Below are 27,877 nucleotides of genomic sequence, written 5' to 3'. Positions count from 1 at the left end.
TACAGTACGACGCGACACGAACGAAGGCGGGCGTTTACGTTTTATTGAAGCGCAACGTCGAAAACTCGCAGCGAATGCGTGTTTTACGCGAATTGCCGTCGCAATTTTGATAAAAGCTAAAACAGAAAAAACAAGCGCTTGTGCGTATAAAATAATACTGTGTTAAAATTAAGCAGCCGCCATTTAGTGCCGAAGCGCGCGAGTCGTCATAAGCGTTTAATTGAAGTTAACGCTAATTACTGCGAACGTTTGAGCGCATCAATCGCGCTTGGAGTTGTGCGTGTGTGCAGAACTAACCGGTGTTGTCGTGTCGGCTGCATACGCTTCGAACGCGGCTGCTGCTGTGCGTCTGTGTATGCGTGTGCGCGCAATTAAACGCTTTTAGCTGCATTATGGCGTTGACAGCTTGTCAATTCAAGCGCAACCGTTACGCTACATCGCTACTAATACCGCCAGCGCTACCGTTGCAGCTAACCCAGTCACAATTGCGGTCTCGTTTGTCAATGTCATCACTTATCTGAAGCGCACAACGGATGCACTCCACCACTGTACTCCAACGGCAATCGGTAGCAATCAGGCGCGTATGTGTGCGTGTGTGTTAGTGTGCGCGTACGCTATATGGCCACTGAAGCGTTGCTACTTATCAACAGTGTTGTTGTTATTGTGCCCGTCCGTTATAGTCAGTGATTCAAGCACTTTGTCATTTTGCCGAGTTTTCAATTAACCAGCAAACCGCGAAGCTCATTCCGGCCGTACGTTAGTTAAGCAAACAATTGTGTGCATCGAAAGCGGCGCTGTCCATCGAACGTTCAAATAATCGCTTTCAAGTGGCAGTTGCATTTTTTCAATTTCCCGTCCGGCCGGATTTCGCCATTGTCTCGCGCGCGCTCATTGTTCTTCCGTTTGTGATATTCGTACATTGTGTTGACCGCAATTTCGCAAATGGTCACGTGCGGCCGTCAACCGTTCAATATGCTGCCAATGGCGCCGATTAATCCCTTTGTCGTTGGCCTAACACCCACTTCAATGGCAGCAGCAGCTGCAGCGGCGGCGGCCGCTGTTGCGGAGTCAACGACGCGCTCCATAGGCAGTGGCACAGCAACTACAACGGTGGCAACGGCAACCGTAACGACTGCAAACATCAAACCAAAGTTGGCGTTCAGCATCGATTCGATAGTTGGCAGCAACAGCAAAAAAACGCGATGACGGCGATCCCACGCAAACAACAACGAATTGTCGACCAATACGTCCTACTGTCATCTCACCACCACTCTCCTCCTCGCAACGCAGCGACAGTCCAGATGAACGTCCAAATGGCGAGCGCGATCGCGATCGCTTACTGCTCCCGTACGAGCGTCCGCCCAGTCGCGTCAGCCTTAGCCTCAGCGAAGACTCCCATCATTGCCAACAACCATTAGAATTAAGGAATAGCTTTACTGTGAATTATCGCTCGGCAGCGGATCAGCACCACACTGCACTCGCACGCCCGCCCATGGGTCTCATCTATTGTCGTCGTCGCTCGATATTGGATCAATCGCCGGAACGTGATTGCGCTAGTCCCCTACTGGCGGGCAGATGTCGCACACGATCGCGTTCACGTTCGCCCACTCGCCTAACGACACAAACTTCCCGTGAACCTAATATAACTGTTAATCGTAGTCGCACGCCCTCTCTTTCGCCCACACCACCACACAGCCGCGCCACACCACAATCGCCTCAAACGCCAGGTAGCGCCAGCGGCAGCATAGGTGAGCTTAACAAGCGACCCATTCATGTGCCTGGCATACCGGCCGGTTTGATACGCCCTTTACCAATGCAAGCGCCACAAAGTCTTTCTCTACTTCAGTCAGGCAGTGGCGGCGGCGGCGGTGCAGTTGGACCCGGTGGCGCGCCTAACTCGTTAGAGGGTGGCAACGCGTCTGGCAACCCTGCTGTTGTGCATCCTTTAGCGCCAACGATACCCGGATCGGTACCGCCAGCACCACCACAACCACACGGTGGGCCACCGCTACCGCCATCTGCGGCTGGTGTTGTTCCACCTCCACCTCCGCCGCCTAATCCACACTTCCTGGCAGCGCAATTTCAAATGGCCGCTGCATTAGCGCATCATCACCATCAGCAGCAGCAGCAGCAACAACAACATCATCATCCCGCAGCGCATTTGCCGCCAGGCCATCCAATGGCATTATTCCCGCCCGGGCCGCATCATCCGCACTTTGGCGGGCCACACCTGATTCGCGACAGTTACCCGCTCTACCCGTGGCTGCTGAGTCGACATGGACGGATATTTCCACATCGATTTCCCGGTAGTAAGTTTACAATACTTTACTATTGAGTAAGTTTTCTTTACTTGAATTCGTTGAAGTGGACTTCGCATGGGAGCAGGCATTGCTAAATTAGAGCTTCCATTGATATAGGCTTGCAGGGACATTTTAACAGTCATTTTCAACGTTGTTGTAAAATTAACCCTCTTTTATAAAAAATTTGCGAAAAATAAAATATTTAAAAAATAGTTGCCCGTATTGTAAAAAATTCGCTATACCTAAACATTATTGACTGACTGTAAATATGTATTGTATTTTGAAGTGAATTGTTTTCATCATTGTTTGATTAAAATGCATGTGTTATTTATTTTTGTACCGGCAATGAAATATTAGGAACATATTTTTAATTGCACATTTTGCTTGTTTATAGCGCAAATTTAAAATTTTTTAGTACATGACATTCCGAGCCCTAATAACAAATCATAAAATTTCCGCAAATATTTCACAAACCGACCACACAACTTACACAAACACTCGAATAAGGTCACCGCAATATCATTAACATGTTTTTTTATTTTTATTAAAGGACTACTCTAATTACGTTGTTGATTAGTTTTTTTTTTGTTTTGTTCTAAAATTTTAATTTACTCGTTGAATGCCATATATGGAACAGGAGGATGTCTTTAAAAGCGCAAAATATTAAATTTAAAGGAGAAAAATTAAATTTTTTCTCATTTTCATTTCATTTCAAATAACTCAAGTGTTAAGCTTTTAAGAAACGTGTCCAGTACGTCGTTTTAGAGTACATTTTTAAATAATTCTGCATATCAAATTTGGGCGAAAACCTTATACGATACTATCGACGATATATATATATAGTTAAAAAAATAGTGCCGAACACTATCGATGGTCTAATTATCGACAGTTTTGCAGCTACAATATTCAAGCAAGTTTTCATTCTTAATTGAGGTTAATCATTAATTGCTATTTTACAAGTTTCTTTAATTAATTTTATTTACATTTTATTTGTTTAAATAAGCACCATAATAAGTACAGTACACACAGAAAGCCGAGCGGTGTCGAGCGTAGAAAGGCGAAACAAAGCAAACCAGGTGTTCCCACGTTTTTAATTTTCAAGCTCATAAATTGTTTATTATGACTTTTACAAAATTTTCAAAGTCAAAAGTTATCAAAACAAATTCTATGGGACTGCGAAATATTATTTTCTACTTTTTAGTCCATTTATACTAGAAGCGTGGAATATTAAAATTTTTTTTTACTTTATTTATTTTAATCGACCTGGGAGAGCTCTGATAAATAACCGAGTTTGTGGTATTGCTTTGCATGTATTTATATCGACATTTAAGCAAGTGTTCTTTTGTAACTCGGTTGTGAAAAATGCACTTATTTTTTTATATTGTTTTCAGCAGCGTCATCAAGCTGAAAAATTTACTAAGAGATTCAAAATAAAAAACTGATTTACTTTCAGCTCCAAAACGCTACTTAAAATTTTGCTACCTATATACATATGTATATAAACAGTTTCGTATGGTGGCAGCAATTTGAAAGCTTTAAGCTCTACCCAGAATTGCAGCGGACGACGGTAAAATGGTCGTCGGTTAACCGCTGTCAAAATTAAAACTCACAACGGCATATGGAATGGCTCACAATTGCGGCGCCGACGTTTTTCGGTTGATTTAAATTTATTTCTATTTTTACCGCCCAGTGGGGACGGCACAATGTTGATTGAGTGTTGATTGTAGTAATTTTTATTAATTTCACAAGTTTGGCAATCGCACAGAAAAAATATTTAATTTTAATGATAATTTTCAAATCAAAATGAAAACTGACGGCAGCGGCCGTGTGTCGCAATTGTGTTTACTCTGACGGATTTCACTGCGGCTACTATATAGCTGTTCACTTACCGCCGACCGCTTTGCCGTCGTCCGCTGTAACTCTGGGTAGAGCTTCACTCCGCGCGGAACGTACGATGAAGAGTAAATTTTCTCAGTTAGCTGCAGCTCTGCCATTTTCTCCTGTAGGTCATGAAATTTATCTGTCCTATAAACACGTTTTTTTTTCAGAACAAAATTTTTGTTTAAAGGGCAGATAAATTTTAAAACCTACTTGATAAAAGGCTCTAAGTCTTAAGGAAACTTTTTTCTAGAGATTATGAACCCACACAAACGTAATTTTCATTAAATTAACGACATTGTAGTTAGAAAAAGTTAACTTGCTTAATTGATTTTTTTATGGGTGTCAAATGAAAAAGAAAATTCTGTAAAACTAGAAACAAAATAACTTTTTTGGTGAACAAGGACTAATATCTAGGTATTGAAAATGCTCCTTCAATTAATTTTATTTTTCATGCTAATAAAGTTAGAAGGACGAAATTTGAAGATGTGGTCGAAAGTGTATTAATACTTAACAACTTTACTTTTTCAAAAATAAATATTGAGCATTTTCAAGGATGTTCAAGGATGTAATAAAAAATAAAATAAAATAAATAAATAAAAATCATTTTAAATTTCGGTGCTAATTTATTCTACAAGAATTCGTTTACTTCCAAATTTAGTTTTATGAGGCTTACAGAAAACCGGCTGTCTTTGATCCATTCCGCTAAAAAAAACCCTGCTTTTGACATATACATAACAATAAACCCTTAAAATTGTTTGCACATTCAGATTATTATTTTTGTTTGTATGCGAGTTGCCCTGGATAACTTAACTTTGCATCGCTCTTTTAGTTATTCAGTTTCGTTTAAGCACTGAAGACTACCAAAACTTTAGAATTACGAAGAATACATTCCTTAAAACATATCCTACAGCTGATGAGTAACTAAAAAAAAAACTGCATTCTTTCCATTGCCAGAAAAATACAACAAAAAAAAAAATAAACATCATACTACAAGATATCCTCACGCCCAAAACGCGCATATCATGATTCCCAAGAACTCAAGCGTAATAACAGCTTTTTCTCGCATATTCATCATTTCCATTAGAAGCAATATAATTATAAGAAATGTTTGCGAACGCCTACTCTTCCAAAAAAAGGTTAACTGCTCCATTTATTACAAGTTAATTAGTGTGCACTTCGCAACGGTGCAGACTTGGCAGGCTGGCTTACAACATTGCAAACGCCACTTTACGAAGAGCTCTAGAGCGATAAAAAAAAACAACAACCCAACCAGCAGACTAAATACCAGCCAATCCCCAAAAATGTGTAGTTATTTTCGTTCGTGTATAACAATTTGAAATAAATTACATTTTAATTAAATTGTTTGAACAACATTGCACACATCGTTAATTTGAATGGAAGCATGTTAATGTCGTGCAACAAACAAACAAAAAAAAAAACAAGAACGATAAAAAAGAGCAAAAACAAAGTGGCAAGTCTTGAGTGCGTATAGCGGTACATAATATGTACATATGAATGTATGTAGAGGTGCCCCAAAAAGTGGCGCTTGTTGCAGCAATAAGAACGGCGCCCGGCCTATATTGTTGTCGTTGCTTTTTTCAACATAATAACACAGGCCTCTATTGTACCCGCATATGTACATATGTATGTATGTCTATAGGCATGCGAGCTTGCTACCAATGTGCATACATATTTATACATACTTGCGTTTTTGTAACGCTCAAGCTAATGCGTTTTTAATTGAGGTTTTTCGGACATTCAAATGTTGAACATTTGTTCCGCATCTACACAGCAAAAACAAACAAACGAAAAAAAATTCAAAATACAAACATTGCCATTTAACTCGGCTCATTTTCAAATTGAACTTTTTCTCATACGTTTTTTCTACCTTTCCATCTCCTTAACAGCCATTGCGACTGTCATCTCAGTTCTCTCAAAATACTTCATTTATTATCGTCCAATTACTTTATTTGAAGCGCCTTTCACTCCATATACATACATACGAAAAAAAACAAAACCTGCCTGCAACACGCCAAAAATTGAGTTAATTTCAGCGTTTATTTACTAGCGTTCACCGTGCTGCTACGCACTGTTGTTGTTGTTGTTGTTTTTTGGTGCGCATAATTAAATTGTAAATTGCTGTTATACTAACTGCTATGTTGTTGATTTATGATCGTTAAATGACAACATGTTATACGTACGTAAGTACGTGTGTTTCCATATGTATGTATGTATGTGTGCGTCTACGTCATAAATTTTGATTGTACTTTCAAGTTTTGATAGTAGCAACAACTTAATTTGACATTGAGTGTTGCATATAAACACAACAAGTACATGAACATATACATATACACACGCCTTTTATAGCGATTTGTCAGTTTTGATTCGATTCTCAGGATGAAGTGACAGCTTTTGGATCGCAATTGTTGGCTGAGAAATAATCCGGTCAGTAATTCTGTTAAAAAGTTTCACAAGTAGTTCGCCACATTTAACTTGATTCCCAAAAAAAAATGTAAGGTTAGTATGATTTACTGCTTAATACCATACTTCTAGCTCAGTCTCAAATGAGCTTGACCCATATTTACCGTTCGATAACTCATACTGCAGTTCAAAAGTTTTTCTATCCTGCTTTAGGAATCGCCTCAGAAGCGGTCACCACGTTTCTATTAAACTTTAATAAATTGAAGCAGAATTGGCCAGCGAAAGCTTTAATTTTCTGCCTGCCCTATATAAATTGTACAGCGAGCTTTTGAAAGCTTTGGCACGCGTGCCTATGAAGTGGCCAACTGTGAGTTAAAGCATAGACAGACGCCAGCGTTGATCCGCATAAACTCTTTAATTTTGGAATTATATCGATAATTAACTGCAGTTGATCCCAATTGTTTTAATTTTATATTTCTTTACAATTTTATTTGATTTATTTTACTTGGCTAGGTGGGTCTGGTTAAAAGCACGCACCACTTATTTATGCCGTAATAAATGTGTTAAAAAAATTAAATGAATATTCTACTGGCAGTTGAACTCGAACCCACGACCTCACGGCTCGTCAATCGACATTACTGTCATCTGACAGGGTACAATTTTGATCGGAGCAACTGCGCCTTTAATCCGGATCAACATTGCCGTCTGTCTACGATATTACTCTTGGCCCTATAGGCAGCGCAAATACAGCTTCACCTAAAATGAACATTTGCCATTACTAAACATTGGATTCCAGAGTTTGCTTGAGCAATATCAAAGGAAATTATTATAAAGAGTTTTAAATAGAACTGGTACGTATAGCTGAGTTGGGCCTTAATTTGACATAGTGAAAAGAAGGCAGTCGACTAACTACGTTCCAGTGTAATGCTGGCTATAATAATAGAATAGCGATTACGTTTATGTTAGTGTTTGGCCGAGCTTCTCCGCCGATTTTTAGCATGCGCCTTAAAGTTGTGACAAACACTCGAAGGTTTGAAATTGCCTGCCGCTGTTAAGAAAAATCTTTTTTTCTATTATTTTTCTGATGTTGCTTTGACCACGGCTTGAACGCAGGCCCTGCTGAGTGGCACTATTTACCACTACACCACAGCGGCCAACTAGAAAGGGAAATATCTACTCTGAAAGGCAAGTGGCGATCAGGGCTCTATGATCGCTTAGGATGCGATCGAAATTGATCAATCAATTCTCATACAATTTCCAAACCGACTGATCAGCTGCATACCTTATGAATTGGCAGGGCACCCTTCAACTCATCTCTCGTTGCACATAGGGGAGTTTCTGATTTTGCACACTTTTGCTTCTCCTAATAATTTAATTGAATTACTTGTAGTTAATGTTCAAGGAAAAATCGAATGGCTGATACAACAATGAACAACATACTCGGGAGTACAAACAAAAGGTCCATAAAATAAGCCAACCGGGTTTGTAGTTAAAAAAGAATATGTCAACTTGACAGGGTTGGCATAATATATATCTAGTGGCTACAACTTCTTAAATCGAATTCATACTAATAAAGGAAGAAAAATGTTTTGTATATATGTATGTATGTATACGAAAAATAATTGCAACATAGAAATATGTATGTATATACATACATAAGCAATTATTGAATCGAATACAATGCGATTATTTTTTTATATGCGTGTGCACACATTATTGTTTATATTAAAGTTCATGTATGTGTGTATATATTTATAAAAAAGAACGCTGAGTATTTATATTGCCAATAGGGATGACACGGAAAACAAGCTGATTTGCAATTAATAAAAAATATGTGTTTGAAGGGCGAATAGTAGGTAGGTAGCTCCCCGAAAACTGTCATTCCACTGAAGCTAACTATCCACCTTTTGTTTGTTTATTGTTTGGCTTGGAACTCAGCTTGTCAGTTTGACACTTTAAATGGCATTGTGTAATTATGATTTGCCAGCACATCCAAGTGTATCTACGAGTACAATAACACAGATGCCTATGCTCGCTGGCAAAAACATTAAACAATATTGGATTAATGTACACTCCTCATTTTTCGTTCTAATTTGATGATGTTTATTTTTGACGATTTCTTTTTTTGCCGAAAAAAAAATGTGAACATGAGTTTATTATGTTGTATTTATAGAGTGCGATCGCATTTTTATTGTGTAGCTAAAAAGAAAAAAAAAAAAATACCTACAACATAGTAGCTAACCGTTGTGTATTGTGCCACATGACAAGATCTCCACTTTATGACAAATTCAGGCTACCTTGGAGGATATATGTACAATGACAACTGCAGGTTGCAGCTGTATGTGGATAAACAGAGTAGCGAGTGCGAAATTGATATATGCAGAGCTCTAGAAGGGTAGAGTAATTTAATAGACTTTATTCATAGAACTAGAATATCAAAAACTAAGTTTTAAATTTGCAGTTATCTGCTTTGAGATGCACCAAAGATAATCGAATCGCGATGCTGTTTAAGACTAAAGCCGCACATAGCAATAAAATGAATACTAAAATATTTTTGTATAACCATCAAAGTCAGACATAAAATTTTAAAATAGTGAAGGCTTATGAATAAAATGTTTTGATATGGCAAGGTTATGAAATATTTCACGACACATTTTGGGAAATGTTTCTAAAAATATAAAGCATAAAACCAAAAGACTTTTGAATATAAATTCAACAGACATTAACATAAATAAAGGCACTATTACACTCTGTATTAACTTCTTTTTGTTTCTCTTATTTGACACTGCAAGAGTTTTTCAAAAAAGTGCATTTTTTACACAGTACTGCCATTAAATCATACCAAGTTCCGGCAGATCCCCCTACAACATTCGTGGACTTGCATACTTTCAATGTCTAACCATCCTTTCATCACCGTAAAACCAACGTAGTACAAGCCCAGCACAATTGTAGTATTTGAATGCGTCTGACAGGGTCCATGGCCAAGAAAACTCGAAAAGTTCAGCAATGCAACTTCTTTTTTTTATTCGTGAACAGGAGCACAGGTCTCGCGTAGAAGCTCTTAAAGAGTTGGTCTTTTCGTTCGTTATAGCTCATATTTCTGTGCCATATAGTCGGACGAGCAGGATGAGAAAGAGCTCTCTGCCTGCAATTACCACTTACCATCTTTTGGTAAGAGCTATTATTTATTTGATCTCCAAGTTGAAATTATTTCTGGTGTTAAAGATATATTCTAGGTATTAGTGTGCCCTAATAAATCATATTTGATAAGCAGAGGAGAATGAATTTCTGCATCCAAAAATGCAGACTCTCTAAATTCGGCCAGCAGAAGGGCTATAAAATTGCGTTTCCACATTCTTTCAGGAAGGGTTTTTCCAATTAACAAGTTACGCGAATTTATATGTTTAAGCTTTTCAGTCTAATCAATGCCGACGCAAGGGCCGTATGTCTACGGCAAAGGCAAGTTTTGTGCTAGTACGTCTGTCCCGCTGAGCAACTTTTCATTGTCATGTCCATTATAAATCCATCTGTGAAAACTGGTAGCTCGTTGTTTAATCAAACCGTGTCGGGTTCCCATTCTTTTCCGTTGGAAGTTTGAAGTTGTGTCCACGCCGATCTCTGTATTTAGTGAGTTTTTGGCTATCAGACTCTCTGTTTAAGCAAACCTCTGTCCGAAATAGAGGCAAAATATTAGATGTCGTAAGTCTGAGGGTACTGTCAGCTACTTATTTGTATAGGGTTTGGGTTTGCCCAAGGTTAGCCCAGGATAGCCCAACTTTTTTGTTTGTTAGCCCAAAGTTAGTCCAATATTCTTTTCCGTTAGGTCACAATTAGGTAAAATTTTTAGTATGAAAAAAATTTGTTTTTGTTATAACTTTTGAGCTAAGGTTGGGCTAAGTTGGGCAAATAAATGAGAGTGTAAAAATATTGAAATTCACAAATTTTAATTTTTAGTATGAAAAAAAATTGTTTTTGTTATAACTTTTGAGCTAAGGGTGGGCTAACGAAAAAAAAAGTTGGTCTTTCCTGGGCTAACATTGGGTTAACGAATTACAGCGTCAAAATATTGATATTAAAAATTTTAATTTTTTTTTTTTTTTAATTTTTAATATGAAAAAAAATTGTTTTTGTTATCACTTTTGAGCTAAGGTTGGGCTAACCTGAGCCAACCTTGAGCAAATGAATGAGAGTGTAAAAATATTGAAATCAAAAAATTTAAATTTTTAGTATGAAAAAAAATTGTTTTTGTTATAACTTTTGAGCCCAGGGTGGGCTATCGAAAAAAAAAAGTTGGGCTATCCTGGGCTAACGTTGGGCAAACGAACCTGATAGTTTTCTTTTGAAAATTCGCATTATGGGGTGCCAACTTAACTCAGCGACAGAATTTCACTTTGCGTTACGAATTATAAGTGAGTGTCCACAATCAATTACGATTTATGAGCGGGGACGAAAATGTATGGGAAGAAAATAACCAGTTTAATTGATCGAGTCGCCATTGGCGGCGAACAAAAGCAACGGCAGGCACGCATGCGCAAAACTGACAAACCCACCACCAATGCAAGCGCATAGCAGAATGTTACACTAATGCACATGCATACATACAAACATACAAACTTGTGTGTGTGTGTGTAAAAAGAGTGAACAGCAGCGTTTTTAACTATTGTAATGGCAGGTTGTTAGCTTTAATGATGATGACGATTTTTGTAATGGCGTCTACATCAAAACGAAGTGTCGTATACATATGTAAATGTGAGTGTGTGCCTGCAATCGAACGTATTTATGTACATATGTATGTATGCAAATAAAAATGTAATAAAAATAATACTCGCATTAAGCGGAGTGGCACATAAATTGCAGTTTGGCTACCCTTGGTGCGAAAGTTTTCTTTTGACGCACTTTTCCATATACATATACATACATATTTACAAAACTTGTCAAAAGTATTTACTTTTCACGAAACCAGACAGCCATATAAAACCTGTCTTAGTTTCAACAAAAAAGTGAAAACTTCTTTCTAAAGGTAGATACTTAAAAGTTAATTAAAAATCTACATTTATGAATACCAATTGCCACAATGTTTCACCCTATCTTTCCACCACAACACGAACACGAACTCGATCACTTAATCCGTACGCTGGTGTGTACATACGTACATACATACATACATACATACATACATACATATGTACATATGCGCCGGGACGCATGCATGCGTTTCTTAATTTCCAAGAAATTGTTATACATTCATGAGTCTACAACTTATTAAAATCATATTAACAGGCCTTCCAATCGTTATGCGCATTTATTATGAAAAAAAAAAAATCTAATTAAAATTTCAAGAAATACAGAACGAAATATGTATATATGTATTTCGTCCCTTGAGGCTGGCCGTTGATTAACAAAACAAAAACGGTGTACCTATACTTAAAGAAAACAAACTCAAAGGGGAAACCCTTCTGATCGCCTTATCTTCGAAGTGGTAGACGCGCACGCACAGCAGCAGCAGCACCTTTCTAATATCCTCTTTAGGGCTGTTACCGCCGCCACGCCTTCTTTTGTCATAAAACACGGTATGCCTGCATGCAGTGAACCTTTGCTACCTTTTTTTCATACATCGCATGGTATATCCACTAAATCCCCAAGAGTATATATAGCCTGAGTTATTCATCATCAAACCTATTAGATAGGCATGTTAATGTATGTATGTAGTTATACCCATCTCGCTGGCGTACTACTATTAGTGGCATCTAATGATATGCTGTTAAATTATGAATTTTTAATATTTATGTATGTAAGTTTGCTGCAGGTAATTCATCAAAATAACACTTGACTTGCGGTGAACCTTTATTTAGTCTGCTTTGTCGTGGCTAACACCAAGTAATTAAGTTAAAAAAGTTATGGAAACTCCTTTGAATATAATTCGAAAATAAAATAGTAGTAGGTACGTTTTGCCAGTTAAAAGAAATGCTCAAATATGGCGGCGGTAACTTCGAGTTACATATAAGAACAAATTCATATTAGCAGAAAGATTACCCTTATTCGGGTAATTTATTTCATCACATAAAAACTTATTTGAATAAATTCGAATTGGACCAACTTATTATTAAGGACCAGAAACGATTATTTATTATCCTCTTTGCTTTTGATGCAGCTTGGCTTCATCACCTAAATATTCGTAAATAAAAGTTTATGTTAAGCTGTCTGGACGTATAAAAAAATTTAAATTTTATTTTATTTCGTGGCATAATTCTGCTTTGTGAGTGCCGTTACGCTTCTTGGTTGGCAGCAGGCCCATCGAGAGGCAGGGTCAGCGAGCTCAATTAAAGTACACCACATATCTGCCAAATGCAATACCACGTATTAGGAGGCATAGAAAAATATTTATTCTGGTTACCCTGTCTCAATGCTTCGCTACTTCACAAATTTAATAGAAAAAAATAATTATAGTAGAAGCTCATATTTAGTAAATTTAGTTAGCAAACCATTCAAACGTTTTGAAGAAAATAAGTTTCTTCGCTCTTTTGCGAAATGTTCACACTATCTTATACATTCGTGATATTGCATTTGGCGAATAAGAGGTATTGCGCGCAAAGCGACCGTATGTACATACCAGGGTTGTTGTGAATATTATTCCGAAATAAAAGTCCTTTCCGGATAATAAACAAACCCCTTTCCAAATTAAACAAATTTGGTATCGTATGAAAGAGGAATGAAATAGCTTTTAAACAGAAATAACGAACGATATTAATTTATATTTTTTTTTTCATAATTTAATACTAAAGAAATGCCTACACCTGACACAAGGTTTGACATTTGATTGACAGTTTTTATTGAAATAGTTTTAAATATGTGGATTTCCCCCGTTTAGACATTTCAGTTATAAAGATATTGAAGTCCTCTTTAATTTGGTACCAAACTAGTTTAATTTGGATAAGCGGTTTGTTTATCATCCGGAAAGGACTTTTACTTCTGAATAATATTCGCAGCAACCCTGGTACATACGTACATATGCATGCAGGGTCCGAACATAATAGTTATTGATGAAAACTGTCATTGAAAAATACACTATGATGGAAATGTTCTATAACTAAGAGATACATAGCAATCGATTTTTTGTTTCACCGAGAATCAAATTTGAAAATAAATTTTTATTTGTAATTTTTATGCAAAATTTAAAAATATAACAATTATTGTTGATTTTTCATTTATAAATCACACATAACAACTATTTTTGGTTTTTATACAAATAATCTGCAAATAACAGTTATTTTTGATTTTTATAATCTAAGTCTTAGATAACAGTTATCGACGACTTTTACTTTTGAAAGTCATCATTAAAAAACAGTCACCGACTTTTATTTTTTAAGTCATACGTATAAAAGTCATTATAATTTTTCGCAGTTAAGAAGGTGTTGGAGAACAAAGGCTTACTACGACTTATACAAATGGCTTTATAAGTATTATTTAAAAAATTAAAGTCACTGACTGATTTTTATTGATGACTTTTAAAGGCAGCAGTCACTGACTGATTTTTATTTATGACTTTTATAAATAAAAATCTTCAATAACTGTTATTTAAGACATTTTATTAAAAAATCAAAAATAACTGTTTTTTTGCAGATTATTGAGATACAAGTCAAAAATCATTGTTATTGGGGATTTATAAATAAAATTCAGAAATAACTGTTATTTAAGGAGTGATTGAATAAAAGTCCAAAAATAACAGTTAAAGAACGATTTTCTCATAAAAGTTGTAGCTATTACGGTCCCTGCTTGTATGTATAATTGAAAAAAATTTAACAAATTTTGCAAAATACAAAAATGATAAAACATGCAATAACGAAAATCAATTGAACTGAAGAGAATTTTTGAGATTTTCTTTAATATGAAAAAAGTATAAGTTCATTGGAAAGAAGAAAAAAAAACACACTCTTAAGGCTTGTTTTCACTATGTCAAATTCAATGGCATTTATCGATAAATCGATCATGTAGATGTGCGCCTACATCGGCTATCTGTCTGTTTTTGGCCCATAACATCATCGATAAGGATATGTATAAAGGAGACGAAGTTATGTCAAGATATCGAGACACTTTTTTCAAAATTTTCTTTTTGATGCAGATATATTCGTAGAGCATCTAGATGCATTTCTGCATCAAAAAGAAAATTTTGAAAAAAATTTCGCTTACGTTATTTTGGCAGTTAGGGCTCGATATGTCGTAAAATTTTGTCGTCAAAATATGATATTCAACATTTGAAAGCAAATTTATATGCCTGGGTGTAGCTGAGTGCGCAAAGATGCTTGCCACGAGTTGTTAATATCCGGGGACCAGCCTTTATGAATCTAAAGAAATACCTTGTCAAACTTTTTATGAAAACTTAACATTATTCAAATTGAATTCTTTCTGTTCAGAAGTTGTAACATTCTTTGGAGTTGCGCAAAAATTATACATACATGTTTATCCATCGCGTGGTGTAGTGTTGATGAATATTCAACATTTGAAAGCAAATTTATATGCCTGGGTGTAGCTGAGTGCGCAAAGATGCTTGCCACGAGTTGTTAATATCCGGGGATGGTCGGGTTCGAATTCCACTGCAGGCAACATAGCATGCAAATTAATTTTTTTGTTTTTAGTTTTGCGCGTAATTGAATTGAATATTTACCAATATACAGCACTTTCGTTGACGTTTATAGTAAGATCAATTACGTTCCTATTTGATTTTAATATTTTTTTCCCTCAGTGTAGTCTTGAAAGCTAGTCGATTTTACAATAATATATTAACTGCTGGTATCTATGTATGTCCAAAACTCGTTAATATGCGCATCCGCACTTTTACCTTATTAAAGTTATCCTAACGAAGAATTATCAAGTTTTGTAAGTATCTTTGTTCAGTTGCCTATATAATTGCGTATAATTTAGCAAATTACCCTAAAATCGTTCCCATACTTTTCAGGTTTTCTCTCTTTCTCTGAGAGCAACTTTGCTTTTTGACATTTTTACCAGCTTTTTCCAGGAAAAGTTCAAGAACGAAACTATTGTTGCCTTAATACGGACAGGCCTTATTTAAATTTTTGTTTCTATTTTCAAAATTGCAGTAAGGCAATCAAATTGGTATTGAAATTTTGATCTGAATCTTAAAACCACTTCAACTTGTCTATGAATCTACTATTGGTAGTAGTGGACATTGTAAGTTGTTATTTATTGACTCATCCGCCGAGCTTAACGTACACTTCCAATCTGACTAATTTAGAATTTGCTATCGGCGTTCGTTCCGAAACAGCATCCGTGAAGTGAATAATCAGGACAAAAACTAAAAAAAAATATATATATAATTTGCATGTTGCCTGCAGTGGAATTCGAACCCTGACCATCTCTGGATATTAAAATATTGTGGCAAGCATCATTCAATTTGCTATTAAATGTTGCATTTCCAAACGAATTTGTACGAAAATACACCCAGAGTATTCTGAATTGTAGAGAAAATTTAAAGATCTGTCGAATTTTCTAAAATCAAATAAACTGTACACATTCGAAAGCAATGGAAATAATGCTATAATAATGTGAACAAAGTCTTGCAGAATTTTTTCAGAATTCTCTTTATTTTTCGAACAGAAATTTCTTTACGGGTTCATGTCAACCACTACACAAATGAGATACTCCTAAAGATTTCGTTAAAATTTCGGGAACTTTGCATAACTTTTGACTTTGGTATATATATTTAAGTCGGTTTTTTTTTCTAAAAATTACTTGTCTTTATTTAAATAAGGCAATTTAGGAAACCTAGCGTTGATTCATTTTTATTTTTTTCTGCAAACGGTCTCGCCATGCACACCCAAAAATTTTATAAAAATCTCATTAAAAAGCTTAAAAGAAAAGAAAAGAAAATATAATAAAAGAAAAGGAGACATATTGCGATTATTCTCAGATTAAAAAAAAAAAATACCCGGATGACCAAATGAACAGATAATCGTAGGTCCGAATAGTCCCAACCCTACTTTGTATCAATATCTCAAATAAAACTCAATTTCAATTGAATTTGTTTCATAGTATGCCCATACATATATCAAAAAATCGTCGCACACAGTTTCCAAAATCCCCACTCATCCGCAATGGTCTACCGCGAAAGTGTGATCATTACAGAACAATAAACAAATTTTCGAACAAATTTCACACACGCCTGCAGAAAGAACAATCGCGCCGATAAATGTAGGCTGACAGAGGATAAACGAAAAAAAAAATAACTTCAAACAGCTGCACGAACAAAGCCACACCGTTTAACAAGACAGTAAACAAATTTCCCAAGCGCAGTCGCCACCTCGCGCACGCCTCATATGTATGTATGTATGCATGTGCGTATGTTTCCACGTACAATGTAGGAGTTGGTGGTGGTGGTGGTGACGGTGTTGCATTGCGATTGCCGGCCACCTTCAGTACATGTTGCAGCAATCTGTGATAACATATCTACAGGTCAGCAACAATGTATGTATTTCTTTACTTTCCGATGGCAATGTAGTCAAAGCATGAAAAAAGTAAGCAAACAGTGCCTCAAGTTAATTTTTGCAGGCCCTTCGTGGCAATCTTGTCTGGGCTGGATAACTAAGGCCGTGCTGTTGCGGTTGCGCCTGCGCCTGCGCCTGCGCCTCCGCGCTGATGCTGGCGCGCTATTGTTTCGTGCCCTGCATACAATAGCCCTGCATTGAAGATATGTTGGCGTGTTGTTGTTGTTGGTTTTTTCGTGGTGTGTTATTTGCTCCTGTTCAGTCAAGGCGAGGAATCCAATTTGCATGATCGCTTCGAAAATCTGTCTGTGCGCATAACAGCGTTATTTGTATATTAATTTCTTTGTTGAAAATCGATATGCATGCTGAACTCGAAATTGCATGCAGCTACTGTATGTTTTTGCTTTAAGGAGCAATAGGGTTTAAATGGAAAAAAAAAATGTTAAAGTAGGTAGCTGCAAATTTGTAACAATTTTCGGCAGCTCAAATGTGAAATTTTGAAATTAGACATTTTGAAGAAATTACCATAACGAAACTATATAAAATAGTTGGTATCACTTTTCAACTAGCACGCATCAATCGCTTCACTCTAAGCGGGCTAAGCTTTCTCCCAATTAGCAAGTACATACATATTTTGGCAATGAACAATTTTCACATTTTAGCATTTCGATGCTGCCAATTTTTTCTATTTTCTGGAAAATTAGCTCGTTAGCACAATCGAGTGAAAACTGCACCAACGCGCGACGCCTTCCACTTTTCCACTTCACAGTAATTTGCTTGCCTCGCCATATTTGTACAACAAATTTTCGCTAATGACAAGCGCGATTGCATAGCGCCAAAATGAAGCGACTTCCATACAAGTATATTCACCAAAGTCACCAAAGCTAACTTTTTCGCAATTTGCTGCTTTTCAAACCACTCTTCAAAATGAAATAGCCAACCATCAGACACATTCCACGGTTTTTGGCAGTTATTGTACTTTGCGGCTGGGAAAACACGTGATTAACTTAAAGCATAGATGCATACATACATATATTTATATACATATGTATTTACTCACATACTCGTATGTCATATATATGAACATTTCACTGAGTCTACCGGCAAATGTTTACTGATTTGTCTTCTTTTTTTTATCAAAAAGAAGCCACCAATGAATTTGCATTTATGTATTCATCTCCCTGCATTTGAAGCGATGATAGCTGTAAATGGATATTGATGAAGATGCCACCACATCAGCCATCAGTCAATTGTCATGCATACTATACTTACACACATACACTACACTCATACGTTGCTATTTGCCACTGTTTCCAGGGGTCTAGTGGCATTCAAGTTTCACGCTTTGTTGCTTTGATGTTAGGGAAATAGTGCGTTAAACATAGTGAAAGTCTTGAACTTTTATGGCAGTATGCACATTAGGGTATTCCAGAATTTTTTTTATTTTTTTTGCGAAAGTCGCATTAATGTTTTTCCTTTTTAAGTAGGGGGCTGGGACTAGTTCCAAGTTTTTAACGACGTTTCTACCAGCATATATTTTGTTTTTCTCTAAAAGGCGCCTATTACATCAATTATCCGTTTCAAATAAGTGTATGGAAAAATCAATCTTACGGTCACTCTTTTGTTTCAACAAATGCCGCTAAGATTACTAGTATTTCATTTGTAAACCTTTAAGCCGATCTTGCCCAACTATACGAGGAAAACGAGATTTGCCACTTTGGTATATTGGTATTATCTTGTGCCACACAGACCGTTTTTTATCGATTTCTATTGCCGTGGACGTTGTCACTTCCATTGGGTCAGTGGATTCTGCCTGCTTCATTACCTTCGTCTGTGACGCCTGGACGTACATATGTACCTATGTTGTTTTTTTGCTTGTGCTGGGCCGAACCTACAGCTTTACTGAAACTCTTTTCATAGCAGAAATATAGAGCATAGGTTTGCCAGTGCCTGTTGATGGGCGACCGCTATTAGAAAAAAAAAAAACATTTGTGGATGTTGCTCAGATCAGGAATTGAACCCGGGACTTACCGAGTGGTAGTGCGCACCTCTGACCGCTAAGCCACTGCGGTCGCCATTATTTATAATATATGTATGGTATATATACATATATGTATATATATATATTAGAGCGCCCATCGAAAATGGTTTGTGTTGTGTTGTGGAGTGTTGGGGGCATTTTGTCATTCTCCGTCTAGTTAAAAATATCATCACTATTAATATTTTTTATTCACTTCACATGTCATTCTAGCATAAAAATAACCATACTATAAAAAATAATAACGATTACAATTAACACTAAAATACGCAGTATCAATCTTCACGGTTTCACATACACCCTATAAATCATTAAACAAATAAATAACGCCATTCTAAGGCCAGTTTTTCAGTGAATGGCTGTGGTTTAAACTAAGTTCAAACTCTCGAGCTGGCTGCTTTTGGTGTATATTTCACTAACCAGGTTATATTATATAAATCGATATACTGAAAAAGTGCGCAGACTTTTTTTACAGAATGCAACTACAACCTCCAGGCTATTTGTAAATGAAAACACTTTTGCTTAATCCCACTTCACTAATATGTCATAATTTCTTTAAAAAATAAAATAAAATACTTAGAACCATAGTAAAAGAAAAATAAGATCACTTTTTATTGCCTAAATACCTGAGTCAGAAGGTTGCCTTGCCGATTTTGATTTATTTTTAAAGAAAAATGGGAAATAGCTTGGAAATATGAAGTAAAAAATCACGTTTAACATCAGCCTGCTACCGTGTATGTCGAAATTATTCGAAAAACTTCTTATGCTGCGCATCTCCCCACATCTGCAAGCCCGCAATATAATACCACTTCACCAATTTGGCTTCAGGGAAAAACATGGAACAATCGAGCACAAGTGTCCTCTACAAGCAACTGTGCTCCTAGGCAATCATATGGAAGCTGTTGCCAATTGGCTCGCAAACTGGCGAATAAAGGTTAACGAGCAAAAATGTAAGCAAGTTACATTTACACTGAATAAGAGTAACTGTCCGCCCTTGACTTTAAACAACGTACAAATACCACAAAGCAATCATGTCACTTACCTAGGGGTCCACCTGGACAGGCGACTTACTTGGTGAAACCACATAGTGGCTAAAAGGACTCATCTCAAGCTGAAGGCTAATTCTCTCCACTGGCTTATTAACTCTCGCTCACCCCTGAGTCTGGAGTATAAAGTGCTTATTTACAATACAGTTTTAAAACCGATATGGACCTATGGATGTGAGTTATGGGGAAACGCGAGCAGCAGCAACATCGAAATCCTTCGTCGTGCGCAATCTAAAATCCTTCGAACAATCACCGGAGCACCTTGGTATATGCGAAATGAGAACATTCACCGCGACTTGAGAATACCAGAAGTACGAACCGAAATAGAACAACGGAAAACGAAATATGTATCGAAGCTTTTAGCGCAACCAAATCATTTAGCCAGATCTTTATTGCGTGTCAACAGGACCTCAAGACTACGTAGGAATGACTTACCAGCCCAGTCGTAATCTTTTCTTAGGGCCAGTTAAGAAAATACTCATCCCAACTAGGGGATGTAAATTAAGTGAATAGATTAAGATTCGAAAACTTATTGTTAGGCTCTTAGGCAGGGCAGATTCAATAATTAAAAATAAATTTAAAAAAAAAAAAAAACACTTTGCGCACATAAAAAGGAAAAAGCGACGACTTTAAGAGTATATGTCAAGAAAACGGTAAAATTGTGCAAATGCAAATATTTGATTACATGGTGATGTAGAATTTTATCTACTTTCATTTGGTACTAAAAACTTCTTTGTACTTTGAAATAAATTTTTTTTTTTAAATAATCTCCAATATCGATATCAATTACCCCACTGTGCGGCAGGATAAAGTATCAAACAAACGCATTTATTTGCGTTCAGTTTTCATTTGTTTCGAATTTTATTATGATTTTTTTTTTTAATATATTCCGTATTTCATTTGACATAAACATAAGTAAACTATATTATATATTATTTTCCTCTACCGTTTAATTATATAGATGACCCAACAGAATGCACACGAATTTCTTATTTCTGTTATTAGAATTAGATTTGAATGCACTAAAACTATAGATATACATAATTTCATGACTTTGTATATTAAGTATTAAATTGTAGATAGTGAAAATAGGTAAACCAAGGCTAAGGCTTTTATTTGGGAAATATATTTCTCTGTTTCTGATAGAATGAATTGAAAATTATAATTTTTAACTAATATTTATTAGTTCTGACTCAAATGGGGGTGTGAAATTTGTTTAAAAACTATCTAACATTGAATACATACATAATCGAAAGCAATATCCTTATATTTGTATATTTTCCTTCAATATACATTTTTCTCCTACAAATATTACGATAGTTAATTGAAGTCTATTATTTTTTCAGATTTTCTGCTTCAACCGTTTCGCAAGCCAAAACGTGTGCGTACCGCGTTCTCACCCACGCAACTGCTAAAGCTGGAACATGCCTTCGAAAACAATCACTATGTAGTGGGCGCCGAGCGGAAGCAGCTGGCACAAGCACTGAGTCTCACAGAAACGCAGGTTAATAGTTTTATACATATTTAATGGAACGAAATGAAGACTGCTTTGTATGGCTAGAAGATTTGATTTTATCTACGATTTTTAAAAGGTTTTTTAAATCAAACACGGAGATTTGTAGATCAACTGTTTTGGAATTCTGGCACAAAGTTTTTCACAAGATTAATATTATAAATTTTCATTATTTAACAGGAGATTTCCTCAACCTATTCATATTTATTAGGGTCGGGTTAAAATGCCAGTATAGAGACGGGAGTGTTTTTTTTATCTCCTTTTCTGGGGTTCGTCCGAAAACGTGTTTATGAGGATAAAAGTAAGATTCCAGACACCTTTATTTATGCGAACCTGGAAACTATTTAAGCTTAAATTCAATTCAGTTGGTAGTAGTTTGCAACATATATAGGCTAAAAAAGACCTCTTTTAATAAATATTTGTTTTTATTATATTTTTTTTTTTTATATATTAAATGCATTTCATGGAAGTTATGTGATAATTTGTATGAAAAATTACATCATATAAATGTCCATCACTTTGCGCGATTGTAACATTGGCTTTCCATTAGAGCACGTAATGTATCTGGTTTCAGGACTCGAATGTTCTGCTTAAGTGGTCTTATAGCCTCTGGTTTATTAACATACAATTGGTCTTTTAAATATGCCAAATCTAGTGAACGGAGTAGCCAAGGCTACACTCTGCCGCACGGCATCCACGTTGTATTTAGTGCGAATATTTTGATGAGCATCTCTTCCAGGATGATCGCCAACTGAACCTCGTTCCCTAAAATGGTCGACCAAATTCTTAATCACGAGGGTTTTGGGTGCTGATCTTAAATTAAAATGTTGGCGATAATTTCACTGCCGCATAACAATAGATCGTTGGAAATAATAGAAAAAAATCTATAATAATAATACGTTATTGTATACTGTACATAAGTACCCATTACGAATTTTGCACGAGTTTAGTTATAACCATATAATAAAAAATTAGATGGTGTTTAACATTGGTAGATCTCATTTGGCACACGCTGTAGTTAGATAAAAATTAATTGTAATTGTAAAAATTGGAAAGCCGATTTGTTTCTTAAATAGATCACCTCCAGGCCGTGAGTGATGGAAACGGTTAGCGTAATTATTTTTTCGGTAGAGATCTCAATATTATAGTTAATTGAAAGTGGAAAAAATTGTGTATCATATGGAAGTTTATTAACCCTATTAGGCCTGTCAGATTTTTTCAACAATAGGCCTCCTTCAACAAAATCAAGCACGTGACTCCACTTATCAGACTCAAAGGTCACGCCACCCTCACAACCAATTTTAACCCAGAGACAGCTCCACCTCCAACTCAATGGGATATTTATCGCAAAATAATTATTGGGTTAAATAAAAGGCATCAAATTCAATAAATTGTTTCATATATTAATCACGTCTACACCCCCAAAACAAAGCTTGTACAATCGTACGTGTAGACCTCGTCACCCCCTTTTTTTTGAATAAAGCAACCCCTTCAACATCGCAATCTACTATGAATTTTTGAGCTTTTGCTTTACTTAAATACGTGCAGATGTGTGTATTATCTACATATGTACATATACCATACTACTTAATTTTATTTGAATTTTAGCCAAAGTCCAATGCACTGGAACTGAAATGTTGCCGACCGTTAAGTGATTGCATGTCAACTGATCGTTAACAGCCTAACTACTTGAGTTATTAGCTGTAAAACAACCCCCTGTGCTATGCCATGAAATTGTATGTAGCTATTGTTGCAATTGTGGCGGATAAAGCGTAAATACCAGGTACTCAAGTTGTACGTCAGTCAACTCAAGCTGTTTGTTGGCAAAGGAGCTGAGCATTCGCCACTTGGGCAAAACAAAAAAAACTGTATGCAGCGAGGGTTGGAAAATTATAGGAAGGGGTGGGAAAATTGTGCACTACCCAATTGACTTTCTGACACCCTTTTGTGTTTACGTATGCCGGGTGGGTAAATAACGGTCGTAGAAATAAAGTGGTTAATAGTCGCAGCAATGTATGTAGCTGTGGCAGTAATCGGCACGTAGAGAGGAATTTGTTGAAAATCAGGGAGTAGAATTAAAATGTTAGCTAAATTTATTTATTAGGTCATGCAAAAAGGTAAGCTATGTGGAAAATTTTGGCGTGGGTGTACTGAAGTATACAAGGTTTTTTTTTTGTAGAATAAGAGGTTAGCAATTTCTAAGTTGGTTCTATAAAGAGTTAAAGACTTTAGTAGCTGGCGTACAAAATCAAAAAAAAAAAATTTAAGCATGTATAACAAAATGTTAGAATTAAAAAAAAAACTATGAAATAAAATTGTATACTCATTCAGAAATAAACTCAAAGTAAAGTACTTAAAAACTTATCATAACCATTATATGATTAAAGATTAAAGATTTTTAAGGCAGGGGGTTTTAAATTGACTAATTAATATATTATTCCCATTAACTAACTTATTGTCGTTGCTCCTGCATACAGGTTCGTCTTTTCTTCCAGCGCAACGATTTCGTAAAGTTGCTCGCATAGGACCACTTTTCCTTGGTTTTGAGTATTTTCTCTGTGGTGTTGCCTGTCGAATTGTTTCGAAGTACGAATCATTCTTACTTCCATCGTGCACATTTGCGTCGCCTGAGCTAGAATATATGCAGGTAGAATCCTCTGTTCTGTCCATTTTGTGAAGTTTTCCAGCCATTTCTTCGCCATTGTTGTATTAACGCCAAAACACTAAGTCTGCGGTCTCATGCCCTGATACCCCTCTACTTTTTTATTGTCACTACCTCGGTACATATGTGAAAATTTACTTCTCCTGGTACATGCTATTTCAGTGTTTCGCACAGTGATGTTGGTGGTCATGTCGTCCCGATATCCAAGGAGGCATATATGTATGTTTCATCTCGCTTTTCGATTATCAATATACAATCGTTCCTAACATGCCTTGAGTCCAGGATGTCAAACGTTGCAAGTTGGAAACACTTTTATTTGTATAGAGGTAAGTTTCAGCTTCTCTGGTGCCTTTTTAAATGCGATTTTGACGTGTACGGTTTCCAAATAGTAGTATTGTTCGCTTTAATAGGTGGCTTGCTCATTGCGCTGCAGCCACACAGTTTTTATTGTCTCCGATTGGTCTTATTGCTGAATTTCCAGGCCAAAATTCCTCCGGAATTTTTAATAACTGACGTAATACGCAGTTTCACCATATGGGTCGATATGCTGGGGGTGATGATAGATTCTCTTCGCTTTTATACTTTGGGACGATGTATTGTTTTTTGCACAAGTCAGAGAGTATTTCTTCGGTCACATATGCAATATACTTGCATATCGAGTTGTAAAATCAACGCTATGAGGCTGGACCAGGAGATCTGGTATTTGTGAGCTTTCAAGTTCGAGTTCTTTTTTTGGTGAAGAGTGCTGATTCTTCAGCTATGTGGTCCATTTCCTGCACAAAGATATCAAGATCTGGTTTCATACCTCCAAATTTCTTCAAAACAGCTTCGTAGCCAAGGACCCAGGGGTCATCATTATTATGCAGCTCTTTCCGTTTCCTCTATTGGCTAGCCGCTATGTGTTGTTCTCTTTTTGCAAGAGCGGTTCTTATTTGTCGAGCCATGGTGACGATTCGTCTTGGCGGATTTTCATTATTTTTGTAGTTGAAAGATAACTACTCTATCAAATTTTCATTTGTTTGTATTAAATATAAAGCAATAAATAAAACAAAAATTAATCAAGAAACGAAAAAAAAACAAAATTAAAATAAAGCAGAAATAAAAAAAATCTTTTTTTTTCTAAAAAATTAATTAAAAAGAGAAAAAAATTAAATCAGAAAAGAAGAAAAAATCTAAAAAATTAAAAGAAATTTAAATTAAAGACAGGCAAAAAAATAAAGTACCATCTAAAAAATTGAATGAAGTAAATATATATATTTTTCTTTTTGCAACAGTAAAATTTAAAAATTAAAAGAAAATGAAATTAACAAAAGAAAAACAAAGTAAATTAAAAAAAATAAAGAAATATAATAAAATAAGGTTTTAACAATTCAATTAAATTTTTAAAAATATTTTGCTTTTTTAGGCAATAAAATCTAGAACTCAAAAAAAAATAAACTAAAAAAAGAAAAAATTTAATAAGTTCCTAAAAATTAAATTAAAAAATATTTTTATTTTTAAAGCAATAACATCTAACCACAAAAAAAAATTAAATTGAGTAAAAAATATATAATAAAACAAGAAAAGAATACATTAAATAAGTTTCTAAAAATTAAATAAGCTTAAAAAACATATATGCTTCTTTTTAAAACATGAATGTCTAAAAATTAAAAGAAATGTTAATTAAAAAAGAAAAAGAAAATTAAATTAACAAAAATCCTCTGCCCAAGCACTCGAACACGAGTGTGCTTTGCTCACTCTGCCATTGCGACTTTGCGACTGTTAGAACGACGCGAGCTAAATGATATACAAGGGCTTTCGCTCAAAATACATACTTAGTAGATGAGAGATAATTTTTTTCTAAGACTTTTCTGTTAGGTTATTCCGGATCTGCCGATATTATCACCAAATCATAAGCCGCTGTTGCTCTGCCTATATTATACGTTGATTACAACTCCGCACACCAGTTAAGTGAGTGGAGCGTTTTAGTGAACTCATTTATTCGAGACGATTATAATTAAAAAATTATGAAATGGAATTCATAAAAATGCTCTCGAAATTTAGATTGGAAACTTTTAACGAAATAATTAACGTTATTTTAATACATATAGGGGATTCACAAGACGTGTTAACCGTCGTAAAATCTTAAGGTTAACATCTTTTTTAATTGAAATGGTTTTAGGGGACTTCTAACTAAACCGAAATTCTTTTAAACTGATAAAGAATATATAATTAGCCAACCCCCCAACCATTTTAACCGCTATTTTACATAAACAAGTGTTAAGCTTAAGATTTTACGACGGTTAACACGTCTTGTGAATCCCCTAATAGTTAATTTCAATGTTAGGCATCGAAATATTTATTGGTACGCCAAATTGTATGCTAACTAGTTAAGATGTGAAATATGTTAGCTTTGTTAAAGCGAAGAAGCGGGCTTTCACGAGCGCCGTTTTATTCGGAATATAACTATCGCTTTTTTAACATATAGGCTGGAAACCTTCGCCAACTTTTCATTGATATTATCCCTGTATTCTTTACCATGCCATTTAATTCCAGGAAATTGAAGACAAACTATAAATTTTAATTATGCTTTTCCTAACACACATTTTTTTTTCTATGTTTCAGGTCAAAGTTTGGTTTCAAAATCGCCGCACCAAGCACAAGCGCATGCAACAGGAGGGCGACAGTGACTCGAAAAGTCAGAAGGGCAGTCAGGCGGGCGACATGGAGGCGAGTAAAAACGATAGTTCACAAAATAGTTTCGATGATCAGGAGGAAGACGACGAGGATGAGCTCATCGAAGAGGACGAGGACGAAGTGATCGATATGGATGATTATGGCAGCGAAATGGATGCTGAAGAGCATCAACGATTGCGTGAACAATTTCAACAACAATTGCAGCAACATCACGAACAACTGCAACAGCATATGCAACAACAACAGCAGCAACAGCAGCAAGCACAAGCGCATGTGCAACAGATGCAGCGTGAACAGCGAGAGCTTAGGGAGCAGCAGCAACAACAACAGCAGCAGCAGCAACAACAACAACAACAGCAACAACATTTCATGCAACATCAGCTGTATTTGCATCAGCAAGCACAACAGCAAAAACAACTGCATTTGCAACAACAACAGCAGCAGCCATAATTGCCGCCGCCGCCCAAGCGTGGAGCGTTCGCGCATAATGATGGCCAACTGTTGCATTTATCTGCGGCTAATTGCCGCCACTGGGCGTGGTTGTGAACGTTGTTGTTGGCGAAATACCAAACTACTTCACGCTCTCTCGCTACTCTTCGGCCGCGTGTTTGAGTTCCTTTGGCGTTGGCTGACAAATTTAATTCGCTCTCCGTTTACACTTCTTGCTCCCCTCGCAGTTAGTTTTTTTTTTTTTTTGTTCTTTTCTTTTGTAAATTATTCCACAAAACTGAATTGTATTAATTAATTTGTAAATTAGACGCTTAGACAGGTAATAATACATTTACGATTAACAATTACTGTGTAATAATTAAAACGCAAAGCAAATGTTATAAATCATAAT

At 36.0% G+C, this 27,877-nt stretch overlaps 1 pseudogene; it reads left to right on the top strand.

Annotated features, from left to right (window-relative positions):
- Positions 1 to 27,877, top strand: LOC118752290 (annotated as a pseudogene).

This window comes from Rhagoletis pomonella, unplaced genomic scaffold, assembly GCF_013731165.1.
Source record: "Rhagoletis pomonella isolate Grant_MI unplaced genomic scaffold, Rhpom_1.0 Rhpom_scaffold_01369, whole genome shotgun sequence".
Lineage (NCBI taxonomy): Eukaryota > Metazoa > Arthropoda > Insecta > Diptera > Tephritidae > Rhagoletis > Rhagoletis pomonella.
The sequence above is the reverse complement of the archived record's forward strand: the minus strand, read 5'-3'. Positions and strand labels throughout refer to the sequence as shown.